This window comes from Miniopterus natalensis, chromosome 6, assembly GCF_054644295.1.
Source record: "Miniopterus natalensis isolate mMinNat1 chromosome 6, mMinNat1.hap1, whole genome shotgun sequence".
NCBI lineage: Eukaryota > Metazoa > Chordata > Mammalia > Chiroptera > Miniopteridae > Miniopterus > Miniopterus natalensis.
Window position 1 is genome coordinate 49990021 of NC_142086.1, and position 20558 is coordinate 50010578.

The 20558-nt window shown below is 40.9% G+C and overlaps 1 long non-coding RNA gene across 1 annotated transcript; it reads left to right on the forward strand.

Annotated features, from left to right (window-relative positions):
* Positions 1–1580: 1580 nt before the first annotated feature.
* LOC107527416 (uncharacterized) lies at positions 1581–9177 on the forward strand. Its single transcript, XR_015714653.1, has 3 exons — positions 1581–1654; positions 5712–5799; positions 8860–9177. It is a non-coding gene; the product is annotated as an uncharacterized LOC107527416 (long non-coding RNA).
* The last annotated feature ends 11381 nt before the right edge of the window (positions 9178–20558 follow it).

A 20558-nucleotide genomic window follows, 5' to 3' on the forward strand; every position in this document is an offset into this window, starting at 1 on the left:
GTGGGGGAAGGGGTGTGGGACTCAGCCCCATCAGTCATTTTGCGCCTGACCTGTCAAGACAAGGCTCCGTGGACTTCTCTACAACGAGGAAGGAGAAGTTGCCTCTTGTTAATTAAATAGATGTGGAGCCCAGGGAGTCTGTAAGTGAGGCGCACAGAGGCAACTGGTGAAAAGCTGCCACATACGTGCCAGCGGACCCCACAGGCTTCATTTTGATTTTCTGAGTTTCCACGCCACTTTCCAAGGAGACCTGCTATCCATATTCTCCAGGTCTCGAGTCTGTGCGCCGTCTCTCCCAAGGGATGCTTCTCAGTAACGGAGGTTGTTATTCATTACGCTCATGTCACTCTAGCTAATAGGACCGAGGGTTTCCTGAGGTCACATGGCAGTGCTGCTCCGGCTTTGAACCAGGCCGGCTGGAAAAATGCCCTCTCCTTCTGCGCTGTAGCCGCGGGAGCAATAAGGTAATGTGAGGTTATGCAACTCAGCATATGGCATTTCCTTGGAGAGCGGAGTTGTCGGAACGGAGGCCTAGGAAGGTACTCTTTAGGTAAAACAGCCTGAATGCAGCCTCTCAGATGCACTAGAATTGCTGTTTTTAACTCAGGCCTCATGAGTGCTAGCCACTGGAAGCACTGGCGTTTTTCTGAGGTAAGAGTCAAATGCATGCATCAGGTCCCCAAAGAGATTTGCGATGCCCTAAAATCTAAAACCCCGCTACGCTGTAGCTCCCGGGCCTGCCGTGGCAGGCACTGCTGGTGCCCGGCCAGCCTCCCTCAGATTCCTTTCATTCCAGCTCACTCTTCCCTCGCTGCCATTGTGCTTCTGCTTCTAAACACCCACACCTGTGACTCTTTTCAGAGGCGCTTTGCTTCCTCCTGCAGAAAGCTGACATATCTGGAGCTTCTATCCCCTGGTGAAGAAGTGTAACAGCCCAGCTCCCTTGCCTCCCGTGGGGAAAGCTGATGTGTGTTTTACACTAAAGGATGCCTGTGGAATCGGGCTGGAGTGGGAGCTCGGCCAGAAACTGCTGTGCCTCTTCCCCTTCCACATCTCATTTCCTCCCTACCTTACTGGCTCCTCCTGGGGGCCCTCTCTTAATAACTCACTTGCACACAAGTCCTGTCGCAGGGCCTCCTTCCGGGAAACCTGCCCGAAGACACCTGCACCCAGGCCGCCAGCAGGATGTCAGCGGTCTCTCTGCCCTGAGCCTCTTACAAAACAGCCGATCACAGCCTAGGGGTGCGACGGGTCACCGCGGACAGGCCGGAGGCTCACACCGTGAGAGGCAAAGAAAGCGGCTGAAGCGGATGGACGGGCATCGAGGTCGGACAGAGGAAAAGCACGTTGGGTAAGAAATGGTAAGAGGATCATTCATTTATTACTCACTTGGTATTCTGTTACCCTGGGAAAGGTGTCAAATAAGAAAGGATCTAGGTTCTGGTTCAGACTCCAGAAGTTACTAACTGGAGTGACACGTGGGTCACCTCTGAAACCCCAAAATTCCTCCCCAAACGATCTTGGTGCCACTGTGCTTGCCATGTCCTTCTGATGGCCATTCTTCTCTGCTGTGCCACAGGTGCCAGCATGGGTCAAAGTCACTACACCTGCTGAGACGGCTGAGGAAACGGAAATGGGCGTCGCTGAACTTCACGTAGGTAAAATGGGTTACATCTCACATGCTGATTAAGACCAGTTGCTGGTGAGAATCCTGGGGCTGCATCAGGTTGGGGGGAATGCCATGACCGAAGGATTACGTCTGTGATGAGTGCAAGGACGAAAAACAATGATGGGCCAAGGATTGACCATCTAGTTCAAATCCCCGCCCCCCTTTTTTTTTTGGCTGTTTGCTTTGCTCTACAGGCAGGAACACAAGGCCAAGAAAGACTTGCTCACATTTCCACAAGTGCTTCAGAGTCACCGATTAGAACTTTGGTTGGAGGCGGCTGACCAATGTGCAGGACTTGAGGCTCCCGATGCCGTGTGTGTGTGTGTGTGTGTGTGTGTGTGTGTGTGTGTGTGTGTGTGTGTTCCTTTAAGAACCCAGGCAATACTCCACACTGCAATACAATGCCTTTGGTGCACAGTCTGTGTGGGCTTTCCAGATGTTTATCTGTCCTTTCGAAGTTTATTTTTAAAGCTCTGTAGGATTTATCCCGGCAGCATGATCTCAGGACAACTACTTACTGCATTTTCTAACAGTTGCTGTTCCCCCTTTGTTAAAGGGTCAGCTATAAAATAACGCTTCCTTTGCAGAAAGCCCGTGCCACTGGACAGATTAGATAACTCGGGGGATTTGCGGCAGACAGTGGAGCCTTTAACCCGGGGTCACTGTTTCATCTCTCACCCAGATTAGGCCTGACAGCTGTTCAGGAGCCTCCTTGGGAAGGAATGCCCTGCCATTTGTCTCAAGACAACCGGCACCAAGTGATGGAACCTTTTTGAAAGTCTTGAAATACAGCTTGTAACTCCTTTTACTTCAGTTGCCTGTCATTCTGCAAATTAACAGAGATCCACAATGTCTGGATGAAGTTTATTAGCACAGAGCAAGGAGGCACCGAGCACTGAAACAGGTACTGATGTCTGGCCCCGACGCTCTGTCCATGGGCCACATATAAAAATTATTTTTACCACATAGTATAATCCTGGTTCCACGGCAGGTGCTAGAAAAGCATCACTTTCGAGTTAAAGAGGTTTTCTGCCGTATTTCAATAGAGTTCTTTGTTTTCCACCACGCCCTCTTCCCAGAAGGATGCCCAGTACAGCTACAGCCGGTACAGCTTATAGGTTGAAGTCGTTCAGGGTCAGGGTTGACTTCTACTCAGTCTATAGAACACAGGCTTCACCTTAGAAAATATCAGTTTGCATGGTAATTATTGTGACTGTTGATTTCATCATAGGAATGAAGACTTGGTGGGAAAGACTATATTATAAATGGGATATTTTTAATATTATTGACCTGGAGGAGTCTCTGTTCCTACAATTAAGCTTTATTTTAATAAATGTACAACCATCATAAGAATAGGGTGCAGAAAAATACAAGTCGGTGATAATTTTCAATCCAAGTTACTATTTATTTCTATTTATTTGTATCCCAAATCTTTCCACAGGAGACTACAACCACTCAAATGTTTCATCACCATGAAACATTTGTTTTGATACTGATGCTGCTGTTGTTACTATTTTTCTACTTTCATAAATAACATTAATAAGCTGTTGGAGATAATCACAGAGTATTATTAGACTTGTATTTTGGAGAATTGTGGCATACTGGAGAGATCATCGGTTTAATGGTCAGAAGACCCATTCTGATTATTAGGCTGAATATTTGGCCATGCAGCTTAACCTCTCTGAGCTTCAATTTTGTCATCTATAAATTGAAAAACATAATTTCTGTTTTTACCTCACAGCACAGTTGCAGAGATCAAATACATTAATGTACATGAAAGAACCTGCAAGCTATTAAACTTTTGTGTTACTTATAATGCATTTTTGCTAATTAGAAAAGTAATGGTAGTTTATTAAGGACAATTGCAAAATGTGATAAAGTATGTAGTAAATGAATATAACTCATAATCTAACGATTCAGAAATATCACCTGTTAAAATTTTGACATGTAAACTTTCACACTATTTTTTCTCTGCATATGTGTGTGAGTGTGTTTAATGGAAATAATACTATAAACATGGTTTTATGGTATTTTCAGTTAAGATATCTTGAGTGTTATGGACTAAAGCATGTCCCCCCAAAATTCATATAGTGAAGTCTTAACCCACAAGGTAGCTGCATTTGGAGGTTTCCCTTTAAAAAGATATGGGTAAATGAGGTCATAAGGGTGAGACCCTAATCCAGTATGACTGGTTTCCTTTATAAAAAGAAGAGACACCAGCGATGTGCACACAGAGGAAAGGCCATGTGAGGACACAGGGAGCAGGCAGCCATCTGCAAGCCGCCAGAACCATCAGAGATAAATGCCTGTTGTTTAAGCCACTCAGCCTGTGATATTTGGTTATGGCAGCTCTTACAAATTAAAACATTGAGCATGGCCCTTTAAATGTTTTTAAAGAATTTTATTTTTAATAGCTACAGATTTATTATTTTTATATAATTATGTAATGAATCATCTATTTTGGAATATTTAGGTCACTCTCAACTTTTGGTATAATAATTAATGCTTCTAATATTCTTGTATGTTGATAAATCATTATTTAATTACAAAATACTCTCCCAAAAGACTGTAGTATAAATTAACGGGAATAAACGATGGGAATTCTTTGTACTATTTTTGTGGCTTTTCTGGGTTAAAAATCATTTTAAAATAAAAGTTAGAAAGGAAGATATCTTATAACATATTTATACAAACATTATTCTGCAGCCAATATTATTTCGATACAACCCCAGACAAGCCTTCTTGGAGACCAATATACTGACTGCAAATACCATCACTCACACGAGGTCCCTAACAAAAATGTTTTCTGTTAGTAAGGATTTGAGAATTTGATGCACAAGTATAGATGGGGGAAAGGAGGCTCTACAAGAAAAATCGTTCTAAAAATTATTGTTCCTACACAGGAAAGAGCAAAGGTAAGAGTGGGGAGGTAGGATCCCTGCCTTAGATGGTCTCTTCATTGATTTGATAAGTTGTGGGCAGGGCACTTGTCTCCCTGTGTTCCCCACATTATGGAAAGATTTGTGCTGGCTCTTACAATCGGGCTGGTGTTTCCTGGGTTTTTCAATTTAAGTCAAATATTTACCAAACACCTAATACATGCAAAGTTTTTTGGAGGTTACAGAAATTAATAAGGATTAGTCTCTGTCCTCTAGGTAGATAAACTAGTGAGACAAACCAAAAGAAAGGGAAGCCCTGAGCTATCCTAAAACCTGAAGGAAATAATCCCCACTGGTGACTGGAAGAGTGTTCAACACATATTAAAGAGATCAGGGCATCATTAATAGAAGAGGTGGCATTCGTTGAAGGATCAATAGGGTACCACTAAGCAGAGTCAGATGGAAAAACTGCTAAAAATATCTAACATCTGAAAGGGAATGTGCAGGGGTCAGGTGAGATAAGGTGCAGGGAGTGTGTAGTGGGAGATGAACCTGGATGTGGGAGCCATTCATTGTGGTATGGATTTGGGATTACTAGGAAGCCACCAAAGTTTTTTTTTATTAAATTTGTATTTAAAGATTACTGAGAAAACTGTAAGGGAGAAAAAAGAGTAGAAGAAAATATATCTTGCTTTCAAGAGTGCTAGAAGAGAAAGATTTGCTCCCTACGCCACTCCACCGCAACTCGCAACACGCAGGGAGGAGACACTGTTACACTCTACAGAGCCAGAAAGTGGGTTATGTGTCAGTCACACACTGCAAGACTCTGACCAGATGAAAGAATCCACACATTTCTGCGGAGTGCTTGGCAGATATGTTCACTATTTGTCAAGGCATGGAATAATGGTTTACTCTTCGCTTGTGCTGATGTATAATTCATCTTCACTTGTAAGGTTTAAGTCCTGCATCTGCCAATCACTGTGTGACTTTCTGAAAGTTACCTACCCTCTCTGAACCTCAATTTTCTCCTTTGTCTAATATGGGTAATACCTACCTCATAAGGAGTTTGTAAGCATTAAATGAGATAATGAGTGGGAAAGTGTTTCTTAGCTATAATGTGTAATACAAATGTTATTATAATAATTATTTCTTTTTTTTTTTAGTGGACTAACAGAAAAAATATTCTGCACTACTTTACCAGAAGGTGGCAGCATGTTGTTTGCTAGGCCTATCCTCCCTCTTTTAACTCTGGTGGGTATTTTCTGGAGACTTCATCACGCAACCATGGAAATCTAATGGAAACCTATATGAGTTTGAAAACACTAATTCTTTGTCTGTGTTTGTTTTGTTTTGTTTTAGACTATAGACTATAGGGTGATTAATATATAGAAAAGTTATAGGAAGCCACTTCTTCTTAGAAGCTCAATTAGGGAGAAAACATTTGTTCCCCGGCCCCACCCCTGCAGGGTAAGCAACTTTCAAGGCCTCATGTACGTGTCTTCTAAAATGCCTCCATTGCTGCCTGGAGTTTGGAGCAAGGATTTATGCTTTGGTTTTCTGGATCTGATTAAAGCTTCCACCTGACTGCCTTGTCTCCTATGTGCTAATCCACATAGCACACTCACATGCATTAACTGGACACTTTCTGGCTGCAGAGATGATACAAAGAAAATTTCAAAATGGTCATATTCTTCAGGATCTTACAGTCAGTCTTGTTGGAAAGACCAAGCATGAAAGGGCTTGAAAATAGTTACAAAATAACATATCAGTGTGAAAAACAAAAGTGCTACTGGCTGAATTTTTGAGAAATGGCCAGGGTGAGAAAGATAATAAGGCTTTCTGGAGGAAATGTATTCTACCTATTATTTAAAATCAAAATTTCTTTATGACGTTTCACAACCTCTCCTACCATATACACTCCCCAAACAAACCCAATACACCCTGCACACCACCACTTTCCAAAATGCTCTATTTATGTATGTGTATGTATAGTCTTAGAATAATTTGTTTACTTTGTTAAAATATATTACGTCTTATAATGATACAGAACAGACATCTAGATATATTGCAAAACTAGTGCTTCAAAGACTAGGGACTACATCTGTCCAAGTATCTCTGTAGCATGTCTAGTAAAATGAATGAGATTTGTGGCAAGTAGTTTTGCTAATAATGTAGGGATTTAATATACGCATGTCAAGCCTAAGAACAGCTTTAAGCGTCTTGTTCAAAATGCCTTTCCAATACTCTCCTTGGATAACCAGTGTTCCCTAGACTTGGTTTTGCTTTCCATCGACAATGATGATAGTATGATATTGAACAAATGAAACCAAATCTGATAGACTCTCGGCTTCGAGTTCATTGGCACACGGCCAGGACCCCACTCATGATTCCATCTCTGTGATCACTGTGCCCCAGTGAAAGGAGCTAGGAGAGCATTCAGGTCTCTAAAATTTTCCCTGCAGCCCATGAAACTTATAATTGCCATTGCCACCATTGCATTTCCAAGTTTGTTCAAAAACCTGTCTGATCTTTGCCCAAGATCCAATTTAAGTAGCCTGCTGTTGCCGAGAAAGGAGCAAAGATTATTCTGGCCAGGCATTTCTTTGAGATAGTAAACAAATAATTAAACAGTAACAAATGAGGTAGTTCTAGACTGTATGAGACATTTACTAACACTCAGGTTGACTTGCATAACTCATTTGTCTTTCCTGAATCTCATTTTACCCATCTTTAAAAAAAAAATAGAAAGAAGTAGCAGAAAATATCTCTGAGGTCCCTGCTAACTTTGTACTTCTGTGATTCTGAAAGGTCAAGTTCTGATAGTTGACCCATGTTTAGTATTAGGCCCCTGCAAGGAGCAGCAAGGGCCTTTTTAATGCAATCTTTTGTGGCATGTATTTATTTTAGCACCTGAATTGGGCTGGGTGACTGGTTACTGGTCAATAATAGAGCCTAAATGAAAAAATTCTGCCGTGAGATCAACTTCTTCCCCCTCCAGTTAGGAAGAGCCACCATCCAGAAAGTGAAATCTCCACTCTACATTGCCGAGGTCCCCCACAAATATGAACGATACGAATGCTGCCTCTGATGATGAGTGTCACCAAGCTAGGGCAATTATATCTATGGGTTGGCTGAAAGAGCATTTTCCCTAGAGTAATAAAGTTTAAATGTGAGACTTAGCTCTGACCTTAACTTGGTTCGAGTCCTTGGACCTGAGCTTCAATTTATACATATTTAAAATTTAAGAAAAATACCTAGTTGCATGGCTACAGTATTCCTCGGGTGACGTAACAGACATGAATTTTTATAAAGACATGTCATTCAACATTAACTGAGAATCCACAATATGAGAGTAATATGATTTTCAAGAGCCCTTCGTGTTGTTTGCAGGCAATAAGAGTGTGGTAGGCGTGCAAACAGTAACATATAAATGGGTTAAAACTGATTAGCCAATAAGGGGACTACGAAATGGCATGAGCAGAAACATCATGTAATTTACTATATTAACGGAGAAAATGAGCTAAACCATAAAATAATCTCAACAGGTAAGAACCTAATACAGAAAAAATAGCATTAGATAAAATTCAATACCTATTCCTGCTTACAATCCATCAGAGGATACCCCCCTAAAACTTCCCGAAACTAGAGAGAAGCTACATGTCAGGAACCTAATAAATGTCATAACAACATTACAAACTGTCCCAGTTAAATACGAACCTGGTTAAAGACGCACAGTCACCGCTCTTACTCAGCATTAGACTAGAGGTCTTCTCCAATGACGTTAAGACTGAAGAAAGGAACAACTACATCTATTAAATATGGGGGGAAGTGGAAAAAGTCTCATTTGCAGATAATATGATCGTCAATCTAGAAAATTCATGAGAATCAGATTTTTTAATTATGGAGATTAAGAGTTCAGCAATGTGGCAAATTTAATACCCATAGCTTTCCTAAATATTAGTAAAACCAATTAGAAAATATAAAATAAAAATCGCAATCACAATAACAACCAAAATGACAGAGTGACATTAAAGGAATATGTTAATGTCTTTTAAAAAACAAACCTTTTTATTTATAGGTACATGAGTGCAAGTAAATACCTAACAAAAATTAATGTGGTTTCTTCAGGGAGAGAGGCTGGCTGGAATTGGGCACAGCAGGGGACTCAGCCTTTTCTGTATTCTTAGGATTTCCTTTAGCAGTATATATTTGTGTATCACTTGTGAGAGGCATTAATACCAACGAAGAAAAGGAAGGGAGAAAGAGGGGAATTCCTTAGAGCGGTGCTGTGAAAGAGGAGTTTTCCAACAGGCGCAGACACGTGGCGAAGGCGTCTTGGAACGGAGAGGCCAGGAGGAAAGGCGAGGGGGCAGCGTCACAGACGCAGAGCTCCCGCCGTCCCCGACGTGCACCGTGCAAGTTTACAGTTTACAAAGCACGTCTCGCAGCCCCTCGTGCAAGGCCCCGCAGTGTCGTGATCTAAAGCAGCAAACCAGGGTCTGAACTCAATCTCTGCCTGGCTAGCTGTGTGGCCTTGGGTAAGTTACCCAACCTCTCTGAGCTTCAGTTTTCTTATTTCTAAAGTTGAGCTAATTAAAAGTGCCTGACATATAGTAATTTCTTAACTAGGAAAACCAAAAGGAGAGGAAAGCTTGAAGCGTGAGTGTCCACATAGGGTATTCTCACATCGTCTAGTCTCCTCTGAAATTTTGGATTTCTTCTCCCATACGAAAACCCCTTAGTTTCTCATTTTCTATCATGGACATCATTACTGTTTTATATAAATAACATATTTACCAACCTTTTCCCCTGGGATGCTTTGTGAGGAAATGTTAATGGACCAAGTGTGCTTTAGAATCCACACTAGACAGACACACACACTGCGCTGAGCAGGGACGGTCCTCCAGGCACAGGGCGCCTCCTGGGGGGGGAGAGCCCTGGAGAGAAGTGTCCACAGCGTTTCTCTTCCTCCTGCTTCACAATAGATCGGGTCCTTTCTATTCTCAGTGGAAGAAGCGGGAAAAGAATAAATGAGAATTCACAAGGCAAGTCCTTTTCCAAAGAGCATCGCTGCCAGACAAGGCGGACTCCCCCAGCGCGACCGCAGGCGGGCGGCCGCCAGAAACCGTGCTTAATATTTCAACAAAGGTTCACGTCATTACAAAATGTGACTTCACGAACCAGGCAGGTTGCGCCAGGGCGTTTTTGCGTGATTGGGCTTTTGGAGAATAAAGAAGGAAGGCGGTAGAATTTCATTTTTATTCTCTCAGAATTACAGGAAAGAAATGATGACCCAGTAAAGCATGAGAATTCGTGTTTAACATCCCAAGAGAATTCTTTATGTTTAGAAATCCCCATATAGATTGTATACAACTAAGAACGTTCCTTGTATGAATTATGCATGTTGGAAGTGACTCTCCCAAAATCTGAATGGGAAATTCACTGATCTATAAGAACACAGGTTAAATTCTGCGTTGGCGTCCGTTTATTTTTTCCATTACTGTTCTTGTACATTCTGCAGCATCCACTCCTCAGCTCAGGGGGAAAAATGCAATGTTGTCCACATTCCTGTTTTATTTTTTTCAATCTTCATCCGAGGCTATGCTTACTGATTTTAGAAAGAGAGGAAGGGAGAGAGAGAGAGAAACATCAATGTGAGAGCGAAACAGCGATCGATTACCTCTTGTGGGTGTCCGGACCGGGGACAGAACTCGTGACCTTTCTGTGTATGGGTTGACACGCCAACCAACTGAAACACATCAGCCAGGGCTCCACGTTCATTTTTCACTTTGAAATTTCCTTAAGGGCCTATCTAGCCCATTCTGTAGGTAAGCTGATGAATTTTCAAAGGTGATAATTGAGAATATCAAATGAGAAGCTCAATGAATTTACTTCTCAAACCCCCTCCCCAATTTTGTACATCAGTGTGTTCTCTTTGAAACAAAACCTTCTTTGTTAAAAATTTTACATTAAGCTATTATGAAAAACAGCATATTATGCACTAGAGCAACAATAGACCTGCGTCTAATACACTTAGCCTTTCCTTGCACCCCTGCCCTGAAACATGTCCCTTTCATTCCGTGGCCTCTAGATCCACAAGCCCAGAAGGTTCTTGAATAGCCTCAGGCTCCTCAGACTACCAGGCCCTAGAGAGGCTGCAGAACTCTTTCAGCCTGTGCCCCATTAGCGTCCCTGACTGCTGGCTTCATCCTGTCACAAGGCCCCTTGTGAAAGCCAGAGCCAATTCATGAAAGTCTACAGAGCAATAGTTATATTGTACATTACATGTAGTGGCTAATAAGTCATTCTATCGTCATCAAAAGCATTTTCAAGAGTCTTTTACCATAGGCGGTATATAACACAGAGTGCTTGTTATATGGGTCTGTGTTTCAATGGCTGGCCTGGGAAATTTCTTCTAGAGCAGCGGGGTACTTAAAAAAATTGTAGAGTTAATAGTTTGTCACAGGTCTGTGTATCCATGTGATCCATGTGACCAATTCCTAATCCAGCCATAGCTGATGCTGGACCTGTCAGAATCCAGAACTAATATGATGAAGGTCAGGTTTGATACTACTGGAATCAAAAAAGTTCTGCACAGACTCAGCCACACACAGTGACCCTGGGTCCAGCTGGTCATTTGCAAGAGGCCTATCCTTGTTCATGATGGGGATAAGTGGGTGTGTGTGAATGGCTTCATAGAGTCACCCATAACTCCTGCACAGAAACAAACTTGCAGCACATGTTCTACCAATGATAAGAAAGGAGTACTGGGCTTGGGGAGAAAGGACTTGAGTTTGAGTTGGGCTCCCCGCATACATCTTGGGTAAAAATGTTAATCACAATGAACTTCAATGGCTTCGACTATAAGAATAATGGTACCTACCTACCTACGAGGTTATTGGAAAGCTCGAGTTTGGTAACGATTTGTGAAAATGCTTTGCAAAATGACTATACACACATGTACATATATTTAGAGTTATTTGTGTTATATATTTGGAGTCATTTGTGTTATATTATCACCGTTGTTCCAAGTGGTGCTGATGAGCAAACTGAAACATTTCCAACATCACCTAGTACAGTACTTTTAAATTTTTAATGTATATAAGAACCACCTGGTAATCTTGTTAAAATACAGATTCTAATTCAGTAGGTCTGGGATGGGACCCAAGAGACTCTATTTCCAATAAGCTCCTAGGTGATGATAATATCCTGCTGATTTGAGCACCATACTTTATGAAGCAAGGACTCGGGACAACGTAGGACCAAATAGTGATGAATGTTTAAAATGCTTCCATATGTGACTCTGGGATTAAGAATCTGAACATCTTAGGTTATTTCATTTCAAACGTAAAGACAGTTTTTACTTTGCACTGATTACATGCCCCAAGCGCACGGGAGTCTGTCATATAACTTACGTTGTGGACTATGGGGCCTGTGACCATTAACCATAAATGCAATCAAGAAGTGTTGATGAATGTATTCTATACATTTTTTTTTTCTTTAGATTTTTCTTTGCCTAAGAACTCAGCTACCCTTTAGAGAAAATTCAATTTGGCAACATGTTTGGCAGTCTGGAGAGATTATTTCCAGTAGAGAAGAGCTATGATGGAATGTCCTGAAAGGGGCCTTTCTTTTACACATGTCCACCAGGCCCAGCAGCCTCTCAGCAGCTGTGCACACTGTGAAATTCATCTTTGTCACAAATAGCAAACCACGTGCTATGGAATATCACGATCTCATAATGGGATGTCATCTCACAGCACAAATACATCATTTTTACCAGATTTACAGACAGTGCAGCCCACGTCACCACTGGTAGGTGATGGATGGGCTCGATCTGGAAGTATCTGGGTGTGTGATTTAACATGGCAGGACCCTGACAATCATGGATGGCAGCCAGACCCAGAAGGGCTCTGAAGAGGCTTTCTCCTTCACAGTCCCTTAAACATAAAACCCAGTGGTTGGGAAATGTCGTGGCACCTACTTTAAAGGAAAAAAAAATAGGGACAACCTCAAAAGTCTCCCTGTAACACTTTCCTTAGCTTCTCATGTATTAGAATTTAAACCTCATAGTAAGGGGACTTGGATGAAATTCACACATAACTCCACTGGATGCACCAGCAAAAAAAAAATCTGATGTTAAATTCCATTCTCTAGAAAAACTGTTATTTAAGAAGGCACTATATCTTACAAGAGAAGAACCACATTTTGGAATTTCTATGGTGAGCAAATAATTGAGCAAGAGAATAAGAAGAAGATTGCACGTATGCATTTACAACAGCCCTCCTTGTCCACAGGGATATGTTCCTAGATCCCCAGTGAATGCCTAAAACCACGGATCTTACCTACGTATACTATGTTTTTTCCTGTACAGACATACCTTTCCACTTAGAGAAAGCACTTTTCAGCTTCTTTTTGGCAGGTCTAAATTGCCAGCATCATTACTCTTGCACTTGGGAGCGATTATTAATTAAAATAAGAATGACTTGAACACAAGCACTGTGATGCCGTGACAGTGGGTCTGATCACTAAGATGACTACTCAGTGACTAATGGGCAGGGAGGGCACACAGCCTGGATACAATGGACGAAAAGATGACTCACGAACTAAACAGGACAGAGCAGGACAGTGCAAGATTTCATCACACTGCTCAGATTGGCGAGCAATTTAAAAGTTATAAATTGTATATTTCTGGAATTTTTCATTTAATGTTTTCATACCACCGTTGACTTCAGGCAACTAAAACCACGGAAAGCAAAACCATGGATGGGTGGAGTAGGAACAATTGTACGTGTGGCCACTTTAATCTCCTTGGAAAGAGAGAACAAATCTTGATCAGAAATGGAACCATATAAATCTCATCATGGAGAATTTCCATTTTAAAGGGATCTAAACCCCCTCATATCTGGTATTCAATCTTTAATCTCTTCCCCACATTGTAGTTCCTTAATCTCTGAATATTTGGGATCTCTCAGAGATCATCATGTCCAAAAAGAAATTTCTTTTCATTTCTGAAATACTTGGACTGTTAGAAAATTCTTAAACATAATGAGTCTGTGTCTTCAATTCCCACCACCTGGTTGCAGTTCCAAGTTTTAGTGGCTCCCAGAAGAGTATATCTCATCATTTTCCCGTTTTCCTAGCCCTCCACCTCCCTAGATTTCACCTTCCACCAACACGATCCCTAATATCACTGGTGCTATATTGGTCCCATGGGATTTTTAACTTTATGAAGAAGTAGCAATCATACATGGAATTTTTAACTTGTTTTCAAAGTCAATTACATGTGCTTATCAGAGAGAGAGAGAGAGAGAGGGAGGGAGATCCAAACAGCAAGAGAAAAAGCAATAACATCCTAAATAAAGCTGGTGACTCTGTTCACCATTTGGCCCAGTGATCGTGCACCCCAGGATATGGTGAGAATCAATTTCCTCTGCTGGCTCATTTCCGGGGTGTCTCCCAGTACAGGCAACTTAACACACTGAAAGCGTTTTACCTATTTAAGATGACCTTTTTTTTTTTTTTGGTATAACATAACACTTAAACGTGACCCAATTACTTTATTTGGCAAACTACTAATTGGCAAACAAATATTAATTTTAAAGTAGCTAAATGTATGAGTTTTGTATTGCTGCTATAACAAATTACCTACTACAAATGTAGTAACCCAAATAACAGAAATGTCTTGCCTTACAGTTCTGCAGTCGGAAGTCTGAACGGGGTACTACGGGCTGAAATCCATGTGTCAGTAGGACTGTGCTCCTTCTGAGGATGCTTAAGGGAGAGCCATTCCTTGCCTTTTCCACCTTCCTGGCTGTCTGCCTTCCTTGTCTCATGGCCTCCCTTCAACAATGGCATCACTGCAACCTCTGCTTCCATCCGCACATCTCCTTCTCTGACTCTCCTGTCTTCTTGTCATGATTTACATTAATCCAGATCAATCTCCTCACCTCAAAATCCTTCACTTAATTACAGCTGCAAAATCCCTTTTGCCTTGTAAGATAACATATTCACAGGTTTTGAGGATTAGGATGTGGGTTTCTCCTGGGGAGGGGTGTGTCGTTAATCAGCCCATTACCTTAAGTTAAAGCAGAGACAATTCTGCATTTCTCATATGTGTCTCTATCCTAAAGATAGTACAGTAAGGAAAGCGCAGGTCCCCTGGAGTCTGATCTTAGCATCTCTTCCCCCTACTATCTAGCTGTGGGGTTGGCACTGACTCACTTTCAGAACTAGGACTAGGATGGGATGAGGCACTTAGGGAGCACATGAAAGCACTTTGTCAACAGTAAAACGCAGAGCATGCCGTTCATGACAACTGATTTTCTTACAGCACGAGGGTAGAATAAGTAACACTCCCCCCTTTCGCCCAATTAATATAAAAGTTAGTTCATGTATACAAAAAGCATTTACATATATGTTTACGAAGAGAAATCAGGAATATCCAAAAGGAAGAGTATTAGTTTATGGCAACGGTTCTTCCGCCCTGGCTGCACGCTGGAGTCATGCCGGGAGCTTTACAAGGTGTGGGTGTCTGGGCCTCACCCCCAGAGAACCTCACTTAAGTGGTGTGGGGTGCAGCCCAGGCACTGGGATTTTAAGACTCCCCAACTGACTCTAATGTGCAGCCACGGTTGAGAACCACTAGTTAATGGCTACTTTAGAAGACTCAAAAATGTGTTTTGAATTGACTTAAATTTTATGGAGAGTAGAGAACACACTTTTTGTATTTGTGGAATTTATTCCATAGAATCAATGTGACAAGCAAGATTCACAATATCATATTCTAATTCATACACAAAATCTTTCTGTTAACATATAGGAGGCATCTAAACATCAAAATGCAAGTAAATGCTTGTTTTCACAAGTTATATATATATACACACACACATATATATTATAAAATACTATATATATTATACAATGTTATATATATTATATAACACACACATACATATATACATACATATAGTGGATAAGTAAAAAAAGAACAGCCCAACACAGTGTCTCCTACATAGATTAAATTCTATCTATGACAAAAGTACTTTATCTTGGCCCAGGCAGTGGGTCTAGATCTTGGCTGCATGAACCGGGAGCTTTGAAAACCCTAACGCCCTAACTGAGCTCACACCAGTAAAGCTCGAATCTCTGAGGGTGAGAGCCAGGGATCACATTTTCATTTAACCCCCCCATGTGACTTCTGTGTGCCAACAAAGTCAGAACCCCTAATCTAATTTATGTAAATTCAAAATCAATATGACCAGCATTTCTTGAGAACAGACCACTCATTGTCAGAAACTGCTGAGAGGTCGCTCTCAGCCCTCCAGAGGCACCCAGTCTAGTGAAGGAGAAAAGCGTAGCAACATGTAGGCAGGAAGAAGATGAAGCGAGAGCCCAGAGGAGGGCAAGCGTGCCGGTTCTCCTTGGGCACGGCCTGGGCAAGGGAGTAAAACAGACCAGTGCAAGGCCCGGCGGTGGTTCAGTGAAGGTGAGACTGGAACTGGGGCCAGGTCTGCCGAGGAGAGCGCTTCTTGGAGTAGATGTTACAGGTACAGAGGATCAGAGCCTAAATGAAAGCAACTGGCCATATCATATAAGATTACTAACTCCTCAGTTAGCATAGAATTGTCTAAACAATGCTTCACTGAAGAGAGCATCTTAGCATTCATTAAATTACTTAAACACATTCTTGAAATACTACTCAGTAATACAAAGGACTCATCTATTGATGAACGCACAAGAAGGATGGATCTCAAGGGGATTATGATGAGTGGAAATAGCCAATCTCAAAACATTATATTCTGTATGGTCCCATTTATATGACATTCTTTTTTTTTATTTGTAACAACATGATTTTTTATCACAGATGTCCCTTTTCCTCCATTCTTGAAAGGACAGAATTACAGAGAACAGATTAGAGATTTCCAGCAGTTAAGGATAGGGGAGGGGGAAGGGTTGAGAGAAAAAGGGGTGGGGTAGGAATATAATAAGTTACAAAGAGGGAGATCCTTGTGATGGATTAGTTCTGAATCTTGATTGCTGAAGTTGTATCAACCTACATGCGTGATGAAATGGCATAGAGCTATGTGCTTACATTGTACCAATGTCAGTTTCCTGGTCCTAATATTGTACTATATCAAATATAGTATATATAGATATATTAATATATTAATATACATATTAATATATATTAAGATGTAACCAATGGGGAAAACTGAGTAAAAGATACACTGAACCTCTCCACACTATCTTTGCAATTTCCAGTGCATCTATAATTATTTCAAAATTAAAAGTTTTTTAATGAACTAATAAAATAAAACAGATTATTGTGAAAGAAACAACCACAATTCTAATATTACTATTCTAAATCAAAAGGCAGTTTAGGACCTTGAAAACAGAAACAAAAAATATATTGATCTTCTTATTATTCCTATATTCTCCCCTTATTTCCCATTCCCTCTCACTTCGGTCTCTCCTTTCTCCTTCCCTCCTTTCTATTACTTTTTCCTCTTTTTTTCTCACCTTCCAATCAATCTATTTTCCAAAATACAGCTTGAAGAACACATTTTAAGACTATTCCAAACAACAGAAAAAAATAAAAAATAATAAAGGGATTAAATGGTGGTGAAAAGTTAATGATGCTGTAATAAGTCTCAGCTGTTGCTCGGCTACAAGCCCATTCTGAAAATTCAGTTTATAATTTCCACAGCAGGACGCTCATATGCTGTTTTATTAATATGCTAGCTTTGCGCTAAAATAAGAACCAAATAACATCTCAATTACAACCACTTTAGCTCCTTTCATGTAATGGTGACGTATTAACAACAAAGAGCAAATTTGGGGATGAAAACGAAGAATGTAGCTTTAATTTTAGAATTTCAAATATTTATATACTTATAAAATTGATTTCAGACTAATATTTTAAATTCTGTTTTGTTTAAAATTTGTTCACATAACAAAAATCGAATGGTCCTTTATGGAGAGAATTCCTATACTAACCTCACTAAAATATCTAATAAAGATAGGTGCCTCTGTTGTAGCTAAGTGCTCTTGAGAAATTATCCAAGCAAATCACATTTTCCTTTTGATTTCCATTTTGACAAAAAATAAGTTTGTTTTGGCAGTTCTTTCCAACAAGAAGTGAAGTGATTAGAAGTCCTCCGAGGATTTGGCGGCAGGCTCGGGCCACAGTCTGAACGCAGGGCCTCGGTGAGGATTCCCTGCTCTTCCCACTTGATGACTGGTTGTTCTTAACAGACAGATGCTGAAACTCAAGAACCTCAGCCCCTTCTCCATGAGATACCAGTGCTGTGAGAAAATCGTTCCTCGATCTTTAAATGCCATAATTTATATTTCCAAGTATATAAGAGACACCTAAAATTATTCTAAAGGATTAGTGGGTTTTGTTCAAACAACATAAAGAAAGTAAAGCCTTTTCTTTTACAGAGAAAACTGTGTACTTCAGAATACCTAAAAATATCTTTTAATTGAAGAGAACATGAATATCCCTTAAGGAAAAAGAAGTAACTAATTAGACTAATAAAATTAATTAGATTATCACATACCTTAATAGTTCTAGAGTCACTGTGGATTTTTCTTAATTGTTAGGGAGATCCGTACAGTTGCCGAATTAAAAAAAGAAAGAGAGAGGGAAAGAGAGGAAGGAAGGAAGGAAGGAAGGAAGGAAGGAAGGAAGGAAGGAAGGAAGGAAGGAAGGAAGGAAGGAAGGAAGGAAGGAAGGAAGGAAGGAAGGAAGGAAGGAAGGAAGGAAGGAAGGGGGGAGGGGGGGAGGGTGATGTCCACGAGGTTATTGGAAGCCATTTTATTTTATTTATATATATATATATATATATATATATATATATATATATATATATATATATATAGATTGATTGATTTCAGAGAGCGGAAAGGAGAAGGAGAGAGAGAGAAATATCAATGATGAGAGTCATTGATCAGCTGCCTCCTGCGCGCCTCCTGCTGGGGATCGAGCCCGCAACTGGGGCATGCGCCCTGACCGGGAATCGAACCTCGATCTCCTGGATCCTAGGCTGATGCTCAACCACTGAGCCATGCAGGCCGGGCTATTGGAAGTCATTTTATTAAGTTCTTTCAACTCAAAGTGATCAAATAAAGTCAAATTAGAAAAACAAGCTGTGAATTTAAAGAGATGCTGAACCTTCTTGGAAGTGAAATATAAAGCAGATACACCAAGACCTACTTTCAAACAATGAAACCCTGGGCCAAGTTTCACATTCTGAGATGCACAGGTCAGGCTCTCTTGCGTGAGTCTCTTGCTGGCTCGCTGTAATGTGACATGGTGGGGAGCTGAGCTAGAGAGCGCAGGACCCAAATGATCAACTCTGTTGTTGGAGACCCTCTGCAACCTGGCCGGGGCTTTCCTTCCAGCCTTTCTCTATTATCTCCTGTCCCTGTCTCTTTGCTCAGTGACCCCGGTTTCCCTCTGGTCCTGACCTCACCCAGTGCTCTCCACTATCAGGGCGTTTCCCATGGCAGGTGTTACCTCTGCTGGAAAGGCCTCTTGACTCACTAGGCATCTGTTTGCTGAACATTTGCCACCTTCCCCGGGCAGAGAAACAGATAGGCAGGGTTCCTGCCTTGATAGAGCTTAACTGTAAGTGGGCAGGAGGGATAATATACAAGTAAATAATTAAATGAGATAATTGTGGATTCTTGTAAGAGCTATGAAGGAAATCAATAGAGCGATGTGATAGAAATTAACTGGGGCGGGGAGGCAGGGCTACTTGACACAGAACATCAGGGAAGGCATCTCTGAAAAGATGACATTAAACTGGGAATTAAAGAATCAAAAAAGGACCCTGCTGTGCAATGAACAGGAGCCTCCCAGGCAGAGGAGAGAAAATGTGAAGGCTCGGAAGTAGGAACAGAATTGGCAAGTTGAGGCAATTGAATCGAGATGAAAATGGCCAGAATAAAATAAGTGGTCCCGAGCGAGGTCAGAGGCGTGGGATTACAGAGTGTCGTGTAGGATATGCAAGGCCATGGGAAGAAGTTTACGTTTTATTTTTAGTGAGATGGGATGTCATTGAAGAATTTAACACATAGGAGTAACATGATCAAATCTGTATTTAAAAAATATTACTCTGGCTGCAGTATAGAGAGAGCATTTTAATTGCGGGGGGGGGGATAGAAGCAGGAAGATCTATTTGGAGTTACTGCCACAGACCAGATAAGAGCGTATGGTGGCTTGGACTACGGTGGTAACGGTGGTGATTTTAAAAAGTGAATGGATTCTAGTTATATTTTGAAGGGAGACCCAACAACTCTTGTAGAAAGATTGGTCTTGGAGGATAAGGGAAAGGTGGAAATACTGGATGACTTGTGATTTGGGGACCAGTCACCACTGCTAATCTCCCACCCATTCAGTTTTCTATCTACCATTTAAATATTTGTACCCTTGGAACAAAAATTTCACTTCTGTGTGTCTCCTAAGGAATACTGGCATATATGTACAAAGAGGTGCGTACTAAGGTATTTATTATAGCATTGTCTGTGGTAGCGAAAATTGAGATCAACCTAAGTATTCACACAAAAGAGAGTGCCTGGTAAACTGCAGTGCATTTATAACATGAAGTCTCTGGTAACAGGGGGTGGAGAGTTCCAGTGTTGAGAAATGAGAAAATCACAAAGCTATATTTTCAAGTTAAAAACAAACAAACAAGCTATAGAGTGACATATAATTTCATTTGTGGGAAATAGTGGTATTGTACAAAGATAAATACATATGTAAACAAATCCATAAAAAGGTGACTCCATAAAGTTACATCTGGGGAACTCTTATGCCTTTATTTTACAGAAGAGAGAAGCAAGGACCAGGAAAGCAAAATTATCAAAATTGCACAGCTGGTTGAGACTGATAGGCTAGGCTACTTGCTCTTAAAGATGTTGACTTGTGTCTTGGTTCAAGTTGGTATAACAAACTATGATAGACTGGGTGGCTTATAAACCACAGAATTTTATTTCTCTCA